This window comes from Nyctereutes procyonoides, unplaced genomic scaffold (genome assembly GCF_905146905.1).
Source record: "Nyctereutes procyonoides isolate TBG_1078 unplaced genomic scaffold, NYPRO_anot_genome, whole genome shotgun sequence".
NCBI lineage: Eukaryota > Metazoa > Chordata > Mammalia > Carnivora > Canidae > Nyctereutes > Nyctereutes procyonoides.
The window spans coordinates 24892254-24907606 of record NW_026575120.1 but is presented as its reverse complement, the minus strand read 5'-3'; the positions used below and the strand labels follow the sequence as shown (position 1 = coordinate 24907606).

Sequence of the window (15353 nt, the reverse complement as noted above, 5' to 3'; positions counted from 1 at the left end):
CCCCGTCTCCTAGGAGACCCGGAGACCGCTGGTGATTTTTTTTTGTCTTCTCTCATAAACTACAATTCGTTTTTATTAGGTAAGACTAGCATTATGTACCTTTTTTTGTTTTTAATTATAAACAGAGCAGTTACTGAGCACGTAGGGTTTTTTGTCCAGTTGTGGGTTAAAAGTCTGTGGCTGGCTGTACATAGGATTCATGGTTAATTCTGAAAACAAGGAATCACAGTAAGTTTGCAAGAATCTATGTAATTAAGAAATAAGTATTATAATAATAGTAATTACAGTTAACACTGAGTGGTTAGTATGTGTCCTTAGTGCTTTGCATATAATAATTAACTTACTCCCACAGTCCTATGAAGTAGATACTATTATCCCCAATTTACAGATGAGGAAACCGAGGCACAACCGTGGCGCACGTTACTCTGACCATAGTGTAGTGAATCAGCGCATTAATGAGAAATAGGAAAGAGCATGAATACAAACAGTTCTTCAAAGAAACATGGTTGTGAGGGAAGGAGATAACTTAGTAACAAGAAAAATCAAGGAAGAGTCTTTTAAGAAGGCAAAGCCTGGGGCATTTTAAATGCTGGCAGGAAAGAACTAGGAAACCTACTGGTTAAAGAAAGAGGAAGACTACTTGATGGAGTCAGGACCTAGAGAAGATGGAGGGTGTAGGTGTAAAAATTAGCTTTAGGTGGAGCACCTGGGTGGCTCAGTGGTTGAGTGCCTGCCTTGGGCCCAGGGTGTGATCCTGGAGTCCCTGGATCGAGTCCCGCATCGGGCTCCCTGCATGGAGCCTGCTTCTCCCTCTGCCCGTGTCTCTGCCTCTCTCTCCGTGTGTCTCTCATGAATAAATAAATAAAATTAAAAAAAAATCAGATTATTGGTTGCCTAGTGTTGGAGGGTATGGGGGAGTGTTGGTGAATAATGGCTAATGAGTACTGGGTTTCTTTTTGAAATAACGAAAATGTTCTAAAATTGATGGTATAATGAAGGCACAACTATTGAATAAGCTAAGAGCCGTTTAACTATACACTTTAATAGGTAAACTGTATGCATGTGAGTTTTTCAGGAAAGCTGTTGAAAAAGACTATGAGATTAAGACTTTTAGAGAAGTGGATGTTGGGAATGGACTAGGACAACATTATCTTCTTTATTTACAAACTTACTATTTTAAGGATTTTATTTATTTATTCACGAGAGACACACAGAGAGGCAGAGACATAGGCAGAGGGAGAAGCAGGCTCCCAACGGTGAGCCTGATGAGGGACTTGATCTCAAGACCCTGGGATCACGACCCAAGCCAACTCAACCACTGAGCCACCCAGGTCCCCCAATGTTTTATTATTTTTACAGACAATTAATTACACAGACCTCAGTTCATTCCAGAAGAAATTTTTATTTCTCAGAGACTGCTTTTTTACCCATCTGTATGTCTCTTTTGGGTCTTAGAGAATAGGATTTCCAATGCCCTCTCTTATTTTCCTTTTCATTTATATTTATAGTCATATATTAAAAGAGTTGTTATAATAAAAATCTGTTATGTAGGTGAAGATGGAAATAGAATTCTCTCACCTTTTTAGGTAAAAAAAAAAAAAAAAAGAAGTCAAAGGAAATTCCAAGAAAACTATCCAGACTGAATTTGAATAATCATTTTTGGGCAGCAGCTCTCAGAATTTTGGGGCTCAGGAACACTTTGTACTCTTAAAAATTATTAAGGATCCCAAAAAAACTTCTATTTATATGGGATATATCTAATGGTAATTGCTGTACTATAAGTTGAGAAAATTAAATATATATATTTATTTATTTAACCTGTTACATGTCAACATATTTTATGTAATATATATGTTTTTAAGATTTTATTTATTTATTCATGAGAAACACAGAGAGAGGCAGAGTCACAGGCAGAGGGAGAAGCAGGCTCCATGCAGGAAGCCCAATGTGGGACTCAGTCCCAGGACCTGGGATCATGCCCTGAGCCGAAGGCAAATGCTCAACCACTGAGCCACCCAGGTGTCCCCAACACATTTTATTTAAAAAAGTATTTTGTTGGGGATCCCTGGGTGGCGCAGCGGTTTGGCACCTGCCTTTGGCTCAGGGCGCGATCCTGGCGACCCGGGATCGAATCCCACGTCGGGCTCCCTATGCATGGAGCCTGCTTCTCCCTCTGCCTGTGTCTCTGTCTCTCTCTCTCTCTCTCTCTCTGTGACTATCATAAATAAATTTAAAAAAAGAGCACAGATAAAAAAAAAAGTATTTTGTTAAATCAAAAATTAGTGAGAGGCACCCAGCTAGCTCAGTTGGTAGAGCATGCAACCCTTGGTCTCAGGGTTGCGAGTTTGAGCCCCATGCTGGGTGTTGAGATTATTTAACAAAAATAAAATCTTTAAAAATTAAATTAAATTAAATAAAAAATTAGAGAAAAGAATAGCATCATTTTACATTTTTTGCAAATCTCTTTAATGGTTAATCAGATGACAGCTAGAATCTCCTATCTGCTTCTGAATTCAGTCTGTTGTGATGTCAGCACAGTGCAAATGCCAACACAAAGAGAAAGGAAGATAACATCTTAGTATTTTTATGAACACAGTGTTGATCTCATGAACCCCTGATATGTCCTGGCGATTGCAGGAGCCTCAGATCATAGCACACTGACCACTGGTTTAGGGCTAAAATTCCTTATAATGGTTGCTTTGACTAGGTTTCCTATTTCATTTTAACAGAATCATTATTTAATAATTACATTTCAAAATATGTGCACAGATGCCTAGGAATATGTACAAAAATTATGTAACAAAGCATGTGCCTCACAACTAAACATTTACTTCTGTTCTATGAAAATATAGAAACCAGGGTCACCTGGATGGTTCAGTTGGTAAAGCATCCAACTCTTGACCAGCTCTGGTCATGATCTCAGGGCTGTGGGCTTGAGCTCCATGTCAGGCTCTGAGCTTGTCCCTTTCCCTCTGCTCCTCCTTCTGCTCTCTCTCTCTCTCTCTCTCCCCATGTCTCTAAAATAAATAAATAAATAAAATCTTTTTTTTTTTTTTAAAAAGCCATTTTAATTACAGAAGAGGAGTGGCTAACAGAAGAAGGAAATCCCTCACAATGACATGATAGTCTTACAGTTGATGACTTTAAATGCAGAGCCCATTGCCCTTCTACTCAACTTTAGGTATATTTTTCGGTAATCACGATTGCTGAAAAGCCCAGAAGGAAGCTAGAATGTGTCACTAATGGTTGTGAAGCTTTGTGTGAGGAAGTGAGAGAAGGCAGGAGGGGAACAGGTTTAAGTCCAGGCCAGAGTCAGTAATACAGGAGCAAGAACTGAGGTAGTACTGGTCTCAGTAATTCAGGGGGTGATGATACAACAGGTCTAAACAAACCCATATTGCTGCAACAGTTGGTATGGCCATGTACAGAGCCTGGGTACCAAACAAAATGAACTTTGAATAGATGGATCTGGAAAATGATCTTATAAACACCACTGAAAATCAGGGAAATAAAACTTAGGGTATGAGCCAGGAAATAAGAGGCTACACTCTGTTTTCACATATATTAAAGAACCACATATATTAAAACACAGAGGTGAACTGGCGCTGTCTTCAGAACATGTCCCCCTACTGTGGAGACACACGCACCAGTGGGGAAGATGGCAGGAAGCGTTCGGGAAAGTAGGGACAGAGGAAGGGTGCTGGAGGTTGGTCGGAGGGCAAGGATACCACAAACCACCAGACCACACAGAAAAAATGAGTCATGTTTTCCTAAAATGAAATGCAAAACCAGCACAGGAAAAAGAAAGAGGATTGAACCATCTGCTCACTGATAGAAGCCTCATTCTGTTGAAAGCAGAGCCTCAGATACATCCTTTCCCTCCTTTGTTGGAGATTAAAGTGTTCAGATTTAAATGTTAGATGACAGGAACCTCTATATAGAACTTAACTCTGACCACATGGAAAGGCAGCAATGGAAAGTGACTGTATTTTAGAGGAAACATGGGTCTAGTCAGATAGGTCCCAGGCTTAAGAATAGTAGAATTCCAGTGGAGGGGGGGAAAAAAGCTATAACTTGTGGGTAGACAATGGAAAAGTGAATAGGGCCAAAGGAAGATGGCTCTAAAAATGAGTCAGTCTCTCATAGAGTGGAATTATCATTAATATATATATATATATTTTTTTATTTTTTATTTATTTAAAAGAGAGCACACAAGTGAGGTAGCATGAGTAGGGGGAGGGGCAGAGTGAGAAGCAGCAGGTAGCCCTCCCCCCAACAGGTAGCCTGATGTGGAGCTTGATCCCAGAACCCTGGGATCATGACCTGAGCCAAAGACAGATGCTTAATTGACTGAGCCATCCAGGCACCCCTGATATATTTTGATTAGATCAAGCATTTAATAGTTTATGAATAACATAGAAAAGTAAAAGCGGACAGATAGAATGTTCACTACTGTGAAACCTCTATTTCTAAAAGGTTTAGAAGAGTACAGCCGATACCCTCGAACCTATCAATTCCCCTCCAAGAAGCCATCCTTTAGAAATATGAGCCCACGTACATAAAGAAATATGTGCCAGGTAAGTGCTGAAGCTTTGCTTGTAAAATCATACCAATGTCTATAAATAGGTGATTGATTTAATAATTATGGTATTTCACATCAGGGATTATTTCATAGCACTCAGAGAAGAAGGGAGCTGTATATATGGAAACGGAAAAGATTGGGAGCATAATACTGTTGGGGTGAAAAGCAAGAGGCAGAGCTGGGTGTGGTCAGAGGCTGTGAGCACAAGGGGAGAGCCCAGCATCACTGAAGACAGGCTGGAAGAAAACCAAAGACAAAAGAAACAGGAGACAAGTGTTAATATTGGCTTATCACGTGTAACAAATATACCACAGATGGTAATCATTGCTGAAACAGGGTGTCAGGTACCTGGGTACATGGGTCCAGGTACATTTTGTTCTATCTTATCAATTTTCCTATAAATGTAACAGTATTTGTAAAAACTAAAGCCTAGTTAAAAATGTATGTGTACAAGGATGAGAATTTTATAGATGAAAAGATGCTTTTTGAAGTAGCAATTTAGTATATCTTATCACCTCCATATTAAAACAAAAATGAAGGGTAAAGTGTGAGAAATATCACAATATATTTATAGTTACATTAGAAAATCCCAGTAAGTCATGGTAAAAGACTGCAATGTTTCATATAAATTACATATTGCTTATAATTTATAAATTGTTTTTTAACTCCTAGTAGCAAAGGAGAATTCTTTGCCTTGTTTTAGATAAAGTAAAGCTAAACTGAGAAGCTCATTTTTACCCACTGTAGACTCAAAACTATTTTGTTCCTGCTGCTTTCCTGTCAAGCTCGAATATATAACTTTTCTTCATTTTTGATCTCAGCATTTGTAAGGGATAAATAATTGATTAGCACAGGAATTCTGGGACTATATTCAGCTTATGCTCAGCACTAAGCTATTTCTAAATGTCCTTAGGCCTCACCCAAAATGTGCATCACAAAGATGTCAGTTGAAACTGGGAAGTGCAGTGACAGTATGGATTAGAGTCATGAAATGTGAAGTGCAACCAGAGGAATAGTTGACATCAGTTTCACTGCTCCTTAAACAGTGTACTTGGCTACATAAAAAAATTCCCCTCGGTGTCTCTCCAGTAAAACTATAACCTCTTTGAGGGTAGAATCTTCCCTTCCAATTTTAACAAAATCTGTTGAAAACAGAAACTTCAAAATGCGTTGAAGAAAAAGTATCATTTATACGTTTTTAAATTTATTATAACACAACATGAGATCTACTCTCGACAAATGTTTAAGTGTATGATGTTGTACAGCAGAGCTCAGGAATCTATCCATCTTGCATAACTGACACTTTAGGCCCTTGATTAAAAGCTGCCCATATCCCAATCCCTGTAGCCGCTAGAAACCAATGTTCTACTCTCTGACTCTATGAGTTTTTTATTTTATTTTATTTTATTTTTTATTTTATTATCTATCTTATCTTATCTTATCTTATCTTATTATATAGAAGGAGTAAGGGGAGGCACAGAGGAAGAAGGAAAGAGAATCTCAAGCAGACTCCCCACTGAGTGCTAAACTGAAGTAGAGCTTGATTTCTTGACTCTGAAATCATGACCTGAGCTGAAACCAAGAGTCAGATGCTTAACTGAGCCACCCAGGTGCCCCTAAAAATAAAATCTTTTTTTTCTTAAATAAAATCTTAAAAAAATTCCATTGTATGTACATGCCATGTTTTCTTTACTCATCTACCAACAGGCATTGAGATTATTTCTACATCTTGACTACTGTGAATAATACTACTGTGAGCATTGGAGGGCTAATAACTCTTTGAAATCCTGATTTAAATTCTTTGTATAAATACCTGGGAGTGGGATTGCTAGATTAGATGGTAGTTCCATTTTTCGTTTTTTGAGGACTCTCCATACTGTTTTCCAGAGTGGCAGCACTATTTTGCATTCCCACCAGAGTAGAAGAGTTCCCTTTCTCCACATCCCTGCCAACATTTATCATCCTTTGGAGTTTTTGATAACAGCCATTCTGACAGGTATGAGGTGGTATCTCATTGTGATTTTGATATGCATTTCCCTGATGATGAATGATGTTGAGCATCTTTTCATGAATCTATTGGCCTTTTGTATATCTTCTTTGAAGAAATGTCTATTCAAGTATTTATCCCATTTTTTAAAAGCTTCATGACATTGGTCTTGGCAGTGATTTCTTAGATATGACACCAAAAACACAGGCAACAAAAACAAAAATAGACAAGTAGGATTATATCAAACTAAAAATTTTCCACCCCACAAAGAAAACAAGCAATGAAATGGAAGGTTAACCTAAAGATGGAAGAAAATATCTATACCATCAAGTAGTAGGTAAATTGGTAAATTTCCAAAAAATTCATAAAACTTGGGCAGCCCCGGTGGCATAGCGGTTTAGTGCTGCCTGCAGCCCGAGGTGTAATCCTGGAGACCCAGGATCAAGGCCCACGTCAGGCTCCCTGCATGGAGCCTGCTTCTCTCTCTCTGCCTGTGTCCCTGCCTCTCTCTCTCTCTCTCTCTGAAAAAAAAATAAATAATTCTCCTTAAAAAAATAAAATAAAACTCATAAAACTCAAGAGCAAAAAAGTTAATAACCCAATTTAAAAAGGATGATTTTTTAAGACTTGATTTACTTTACATATGTAAAAGGGTAACCTCTGTCTGCAAATGTTTCATACATAAAATTGTTTCTTTTTATTTAGTGTCAAAGATCTCAGGCCCAGCTCAGGGTGTAACTGAGGAACACCGTGAATACCATAAACCCAGGATGAGCCTCAGTTTTCATGCTCAGAAAATAGCTTAACCTCTTTTATCCCTTCCTTCTACACCCCAAGGCATTTCTGGGATCCATTCGGTTTGTGTCATATCCTGAGAAATGGGTCCCAGGGGCAGCCCCAGTGGCGCAGCGGTTTAGCACCGCCTGTGGCCTGAGGCATGATCCTGGAGACCCGGAATCGAGTTCTACGTCGGGCTCCCTGCATGGAGCCCGCTTCTCCCTCTGCCTGTGTCTCTGCCTCTCTCTCTCTCTCTCTCTCTCTCTCTCTCTCTCTGTGTGTGTGTGTGTGTGTGTCTCTATGAATAAATAAAGTCTTAAAAAAAAAAAAAAAGAAATGGGTCCCAGTTAGGTTCTTCTGTGCAGTTTTCTTGTCAAGGATCTTATCCTGGCTTGCTATTGGTGCCCTGGTTGAACAATGATTTGACTGGACCCAGCTGTCCTCTGCAGATGTTTACACTGAACCCTCAGAGGGCAAATGTACAGACTATGTTGGATAGACTTCCCACCAGTCTTGTGTTGTAGTCTCTCAGCTGGAACTCAGAGCCATGCAGCTGTCATCCAGACTTCTACCAGCCAGAGCTTTTTGGAAATATGTTTCTTCCACTTTGAGACCTTACCCCTCAGTCAATAGCAACTGGGAACATAGGCCTAGCCATCCTCTCTCTTTATCTCATTTCACCCATTCTGTCCAGGCATCCATGCATACCATACCATATCCCCCTCCTAGCTTCACAGACCAAGACCACTGTTCATATCATCTCATGCCTATAGGGCGTCTGGAAGAATCTTGCACATGACCATCCATTATAAATTCTAGTTACCAAGGATCTGTTACATACTTCTAAAACAAAGTCTTACTTTCTAGATATGCTGGAAGAAGGGAAGCTTGACTAGCTCACATCACTGAGCTGCATTCATCAATTATGAAGAATATACTTAGCTTACCATATGTAGTATTTAATTGAAGGCATAGAAAAGAATATGAAAAGGGCTATATTATTTATTTTTTATCCAATTATGTTTCTTTTTAAAAATATTTATTTATTTATTCATGAGAGACATAGAGAAAGGCAGAGGCACAGGCAGAGGGAGAAGCAGCCCTATGTGGGACTTGATCCGGGGACTCCAGGATCACACCCTGGGCTGAAGGCAGATGCTCAATCGCTGAGCCACCCGAGCGTCCCTCCAATCATCTTTGTATCACTGGCCTCACCTCTCCCCCCAAACTAATTGTATCATAAGTGAGTGTCTGTCATAATCGGGAGTTTTAGAATTGGCATTTGTAAAACTGTCAGCAGTCCCTGTATATGGCTGGACCACAGACCATAAATTCAGGAGTTAGGGGGTGGCCACAGTTGGCCTTTTTACTGGAAAAGAGAAGACCAGGCTTCAGAAGGATAGCCAAATGAATGCAGAAAGTAGAGAGGAAAGAGGAGAGATGGTACTTTGCCCATTTCTACTAATTTTCTTCATTTCATTTGGATCCTTTCCTGTGGCCCTGTTGTCTTTAAGTTTCTTGGTATATGCCTGTGTCTTTAGAAAAATCCCACCTTTTTTGCTTATTTGACATAAAGTTGAATTCTGGCACTTGTAATCAAATAGCCAATATTTACTCACAGTTACTTAAAATTCCAAGCGCTGTATGGTACTAAATGTTTTGCATATGCTCACTTAATCTTTATAAGAACATAGTGAAACAGAGAGAGATCATGCTCGTACCATTCTGTTTCCCAAAGAATATTTAAATAATAAACCCTGTGTAGTAATTAGTGATTTCTCTTGGCTGTCTCTCCCATTGACCTGTAAGCATCTTGAAGTCAGGAAATAGGATTTATTTATCATTGTACTCATAGCACAATGTTAAATGATTGGGTTAGGTAACTGATCATGGCTTTACTTTATTACAGTGCAAATATTTACACCTTCTCTCTCAATACATCTAACGTCCTGTAGGGGATTAAGGGAGAGTATTATATCATTTGGGAGATGCTTTTAAAATGACACACACCTTCAAGTTCTGATGTGTACCTTTGAATCCCCACCTTCTTCAAGTTGCTCTGTGAGGACCCCCCCCATTAATGCTGGAAATATGTTATGTAGCTCAAGTGTGGAAAGCTGTTGAGCAAAGGGTTGAGTACCATTATTGAGCTTCTTGAATTAAGCAGTGTGCCTTTTCATTGCTATACGCCCATTGTCTAACAGAGTCCCTGGCACACAATGGATGCATGATATGTACTGTTGAATGAATTAGTAAGGTTGCTTTTTATCAAGTAGTTTCTAAATCTTTTTTTTTTTTTAACCACTTCAAAGATATTTCTTATCTTCTGGATTCTGTTGTTTCTATTGAGAATTCTGCCACCAGTCTTAGTGTTATTCTTTTGAAAGCGTCTTTTCCTCTGGCTGCACTTGTGTATTTTCCTCTTTGTTTTTGGTTTCCAAGAAGTTCTACTGTGATGTATCTACGTGGAAATTTTTCTTTGTATTTATCTTGCTTGCGGCTCATTGGGATGATGGTATCTGTAGCTTCATATCTTTCATCAATTTTGGAACATTCTTTACCATTATCTCTTCAAATATTGCTTCATCCCCATTCTCTTTTCTCTCTTGGTACTCTATCTAGACATTTTAATCCCTTCTGCCTCTTCCTCTTACTTCCTCTTCTTTTTTTTTAATTTTTATTTATTTATGATAGTCAGAGAGAGAGAGAGAGAGGCAGAGACATAGGCAGAGGGAGAAGCAGGCTCCATGTACCAGGAGCCCAATGTGGGATTCGATCCCGGGTCTCCAGGATCGCGCCCTGGGCCAAAGGCAGGCGCTAAACCGCTGGGCCACCCAGGGTTCCCTCTTACTTCCTCTTCTATGGTTTCTTACCTTTTCTCTCAAGGCTTCATGCTAGATATTTTTTTCCTGATCTCTTTCTAATTTATTCTCTTGTTAGCTGTGTCTAATATGAGGTTAAATGCATATACTGAATTCTTATAATAATAACCAAAGTTATTACTTTTTTAATTCTATAACTCTCATTTAGTTCTGCCTTATAGTTTCCAATGCTCTTTTGAGTTGTTTTTCGTCTCTTGGAACATAATCAGCATAGTTATTTTAACACCTCTGAATAAGAAGAACTCCACTATTTTGATCCTTATGGGTATATTTCTATTGTTTTTTGTTTCTCTAGGTTTCAGCTGACTTGACTCCTCATAAACCTATTTCTTTTTTGTTGTGTACAAGAACATTGTATATTGATTATTAAAGAAATAATTTAAATCTGATATAATGTTATCTTTTGCTAGAGAAGATTTGTATTTGCTTTTGGCAGGTGGCTAGGGATACCAGGAATTCCAGATCAGGTTAATTCAATAGAGGCCTTAAGATAATTGGAAGCTGAGCTTCAGTTCATCCTGATTTCTGGGATCTGCTCCTTGAATTTCCCAACCCACAGTGGTGTGTGTGTGTGTGTGTGTGTGTTTCTCTAGCACTCCCCCTCAGAGATCTCCCTCACAAAGCTATTAAAATATCTGCTGAGCTTTTCAATCTTTCAGTTACTTTTTTTAGTAAGGCGGGTGCCTTGGGGGAAGAGTAGACCTAATGCTGGATGTCACTCCTTGGGTTTAATTCTTCTCTAGATGCCAGCCCTGTAATTTTTTTTACTGTGTTGTTAATTCCCCTAATGCCTTCAAACAAATTATTTCTATATTTTGAGCAGCTTTTCTAATTGTTCTCAGTGGAGGAGTTATTCCTCATTATCCAGTCTACCATTTGCAGAAGGTATCGAATTCAATCCTTATTAAAATTTTATCCTTACCAGATAAGTTAATAGTAAAAACAAAACAAAAGCTTTTATTTTTTTTAAATGTCATTTACTGTTTCTTTACTCATTAGTGAAGATGCTATTAAGCACTTTCTAAATAACTGAGAGGCAAGGCAGGTGACTAAACAAGATAAAGGAAAAGATCTGGTTGGTTCCCAAATTGTATAGTTAGCCTGAACAATGGAGATAAGAGAAACATTCCCCAAATTAGGTTGAGCAGACATTCTCCCTTTAAAAAGGCAATCCCATTCTCAGCTTTCATGTGTTATGTGTTACCTGAAGCAAACTTCTCTTTATGCAAAGCATAAAGCAATCAGGTATTTCTTCAAAGAGGACCAAACGTATTTTTCCTTCCTCAATGACCTGGGGTTGTACATACCATATGTCATACCAGGGGTGTAGGGGACACTGGGTTAAAGGTGCAAGCAAGGAGATGACCTCTTAAGAAAGGCTATAGCTAAGTCAGTGATCAATACTAAATATGTCAAAGCCTGGGCCAGGTTGGGCCAGAGTGAACACGAGCAGAGGAAGCAAGATGGTGTTGGCAGTCAACCGGCCACAGTGCCCGAGGGAGGTCAGCAGAACTGGCTAGGGCAGTGGCAGCTGGAAGGATCCAGTGAGACATTGTAACTGGGACAATCTGCTTTCATTTCCTTCTTGTCCAGAGCCAGCCTTATTCTCAATGGAGCCCAGAGGAATGCAAGGGAAGAGAATTTCACTCTGGTTTCTGTGGCAGAGGGAAGTGGAATTTTATACCTCTCCTTACAGAGGCAATTACAGCCTCTAGGAGCAAAGCCCAGGTGGTATTTCCCCAGAGTTGATCCTGTTTCTCTCCCAGGTTGATAACTACCTCAGAGCAGAGATAATGGTTGTTGATACTATCTGCCACTGTGCTGATGTGAAGCTAAGAGATTAAATATACAAGCAGAAAAGTATAAGGAGAAAAATCAAGACTATGTTGCAAGCATCCCTCTGCTTCTGGTAACCATCAATGATTCTGCATTGGTGCACACCTGGAAGGCTAACACCCCTTCTTTCATGGAACCTGGGAAGAAATGTAGTGCATGAAGTCCTCCCCACTGTCTCTGGCTCACCTGCCTCATCTACCTCCACCACTCTAACCTGTTCATAGATCTCTAAATTGGAATGGAACTTGGAATTTTGTCATGAACAGGTCCTCACCCAAAGCAAGAATTCTTTTCAAAGCAATCCTATCAACTGGTCCACAAGATTGTGCCCAACCACCATCAGAATTAGAAAAATTACTGAGGCATTCCTTTTATTCTCATTTTATTACACATGAAAACACATGCAGAACAAAAGAGTATGCTGAGAGGATAATTCTCTGTCTTTTCAGTGCCCTTCACTGTGGCAAACATTGTACCTGGAGGGTTTTGTACACATATTTATATGATTGTTGTACCCTTCCTTCAGACAGCCCCACACACATACTTTTTATGTAATCTGAATAAGAACATAATTTCATGTTAAGTTCCATTTTGAGCACTCTAATGGACAGAAAGTTGTGCCTAAATTGAACTGGAACTTTTTTTTTAAATTTTTTTTGTTTTTTATTTATTTATGATAGGCACACAGTGAGAGAGAGAGAGAGGCAGAGACACAGGCAGAGGGAGAAGCAGGCTCCATACACCGGGAGCCCGACGTGGGATTCGATCCCCGGTCTCCAGGATCACGCCCTGGGCCAAAGGCAGGCGCCAAGCTGCTGCGCCACCCAGGGATCCCCTGAACTGGAACTTATATCATTTCAAATTGTTTAGTCCTTGTCTTGGCTTCTAGAACTTCACGGAATGAGTGGAACTCTTCCATGCAGTGATGGTTCTGCAAGGGCTTCAAGACAGTGCTCTTCTCTCTCCCAGCACCCGCCAAAGTATTTTGAGTATCTTTATTTCTCCTATGGCATCGTAGAATTAAAAATAATTTTACTTATTCCTTGCCAGTGAAAACATCCAGAATAGTAAGCTTGCTTTGGGTTAAATAAAACCAGTTAATCACTTCTGGTGAAAGGATGATTGGTTTGTTCCTGTTCTTATAGCATTATTATGCCATTATATGGAATCATTATTGCTGTTATAGCATTTGGTTATATGTGGTTATGTCCCGAAGACTTTATGCATCTCAATTATCTTAATTTTACTTGCCTAAATAAGACATTTATATGATTTGGTTTTTTTTGCACCTACCAAAGTAGACTTTAAAAATCAGGATAACTTTTTTTTTTTTTTAAAGATTCTATTTATTCATGAGAGACACACAGAGAGAGGCAGAGACCTGGGCAGAGGGAGAAGCAGACTCCCTGTGGGGGGCCCGATGCAGGACTCAATCCCAAGATCTGGGATCATGCCTTGAGCTAAAGCCAGATGCTCAACCGCTGAGCCACTCAGGCATCCCCAAGATAATAATAATAATAAAAAATGTATAGACGGGGTGGCTGGGTGGCTTAGTCGATGAAGCAGCTGACTCTTGATTTTGGCTCAGGTCATAATCTCAGGGTCTGGGATCTAGTGCCCTGTTGGGTGCCACACTCAGCAGGGAGTCTGCTTAAGATTCTTTCTCTCCCTCTCCCTTTGCCCCTCCCTGGCTTGTCCTCATTCTCTCTCTGTTTTACCCTAAAATAAATGAATAAATCTTTAAAGAAAATAATACAAATAAAAATGTATACACTATGTCTCCTAAAGTAGAAAAAAGTTTATTTATTTATATTTATTTTTTAAAGATTTTATTTATTTATGAGAGACACAGAGAGAGAGAGGCAGAGACACAGGCAGAGGGAGAAGCAGGCTCCATGCAGGGAGCCCGACGTGGGACTCAATCCCGGGACTCCAGGATCACGCCCTGGCCTGATGGCAGCACTAAACCGCTGAGCCACCCGGGCTGCCCAGAAAAAAGTTTAAATACATTTTATTGTATAGCATGTTTATAGATACTATCAAATTTACTTATTGAAATGAAAACAATGAATTCGACGGAAAGGCGTTGAAATCCCCAGCTAAATAAAATCTTTATTAATTGGAAATCAGTTAACTGTAGTCACAAATTAGGCTTTCTTCCTCAAAGTCATGAAAATGGAGCTACTACTGAGACTACTATATTTCTGAAACTATTGGTGCTTTAACATAAAGGTGAAAATACAAGATTGCAGGAGATATTTGGGGACGGAAGGACTTTGGATTTTTTTTTTGTACGTGTAAGGAAGAAGAACCCTGTATCAGAGTCATAAGACTACAGTTTGTTCAGATTTACCTCTGGGTAGTTGTGATCTAGTTGAGCCACAATTTCCTCAGAGTGCCATCATCTTCATCAGTGACGAGTACACAGTGCTGCCACCGTACAGGTGCCTTCTGTAGCTGATTTATGTGATATGTAACCCTATGAGGCTCATGCTCTCATTAACCCCATGTTACAGATGAGACACAGGCTCAGAAGGGTTGACTACTAGCTTGCCCAAAGTCACACAGCTCAATGCCAGGGAGTGAGAATTCACAGGCAAACAGCCTGAGGCCTCCTCACCTGACTCAGCTGTATTTTGGGGTGACTTTTTTTTAAGTGCTTCTTTGCTCATATTTCATTCATTCTCTTCTATAGATCTTCCCATAAGACATTTTTCAGCTCTTTTCTAAAAATCTGGACTGGCTCTTTAAAAGGCACCTGTTAAACTCCGTATTTGCTTACCAAGGACTCATCACTTATCCTTCTGGAAGACGTATCCTGCAGAGCTGGACCTGAACCCGACTTGTGCTTTCCTACTTTTGTTCTGTTTCCTCTGAGAAAGGCCTCTGTGAAGTGCCGTCCTTTCGTGAAGTCAGATTATTCCTGGGTGAAGGGATCTCTCCCTACCCCACCTAGAAACCCTTGGTTGTGGGTGGTACTGTTCATATCATCTCTTTAAACACACTATCACCTATAATTACTCGTGCATATGAACTACCTCCTTTAAGATCCTGTAAGAAGATAGTAGGTATCAATTCTATTTTGTCTTGCCAACAAAGGAAAGCTGGTAAGCCTTGGGGCATAGGAATCAAACAGGAAATTCCTCTGGTCAAAGCCAGTGTCGTGAGCATCATTGCAAAGCAAGTTTAGTTTAGAAAAAGAAAAAAAAAAATCTAAGCTCTCCTTCAGTTCCAGGACAGTTATTCACAGGAGAATCTCTTTCAAATCCTTGAAACTAGAGTTTGACCC

At 39.6% G+C, this 15353-nt stretch overlaps 1 long non-coding RNA gene across 1 annotated transcript; it reads left to right on the top strand.

The window, feature by feature from the left end:
• Position 1: 1 nt before the first annotated feature.
• On the top strand, positions 2-13141 carry LOC129516069 (uncharacterized). Its single transcript, XR_008665696.1, has 4 exons — positions 2-79; positions 4477-4577; positions 6470-6578; positions 12745-13141. It is a non-coding gene; the product is annotated as an uncharacterized LOC129516069 (long non-coding RNA).
• The last annotated feature ends 2212 nt before the right edge of the window (positions 13142-15353 follow it).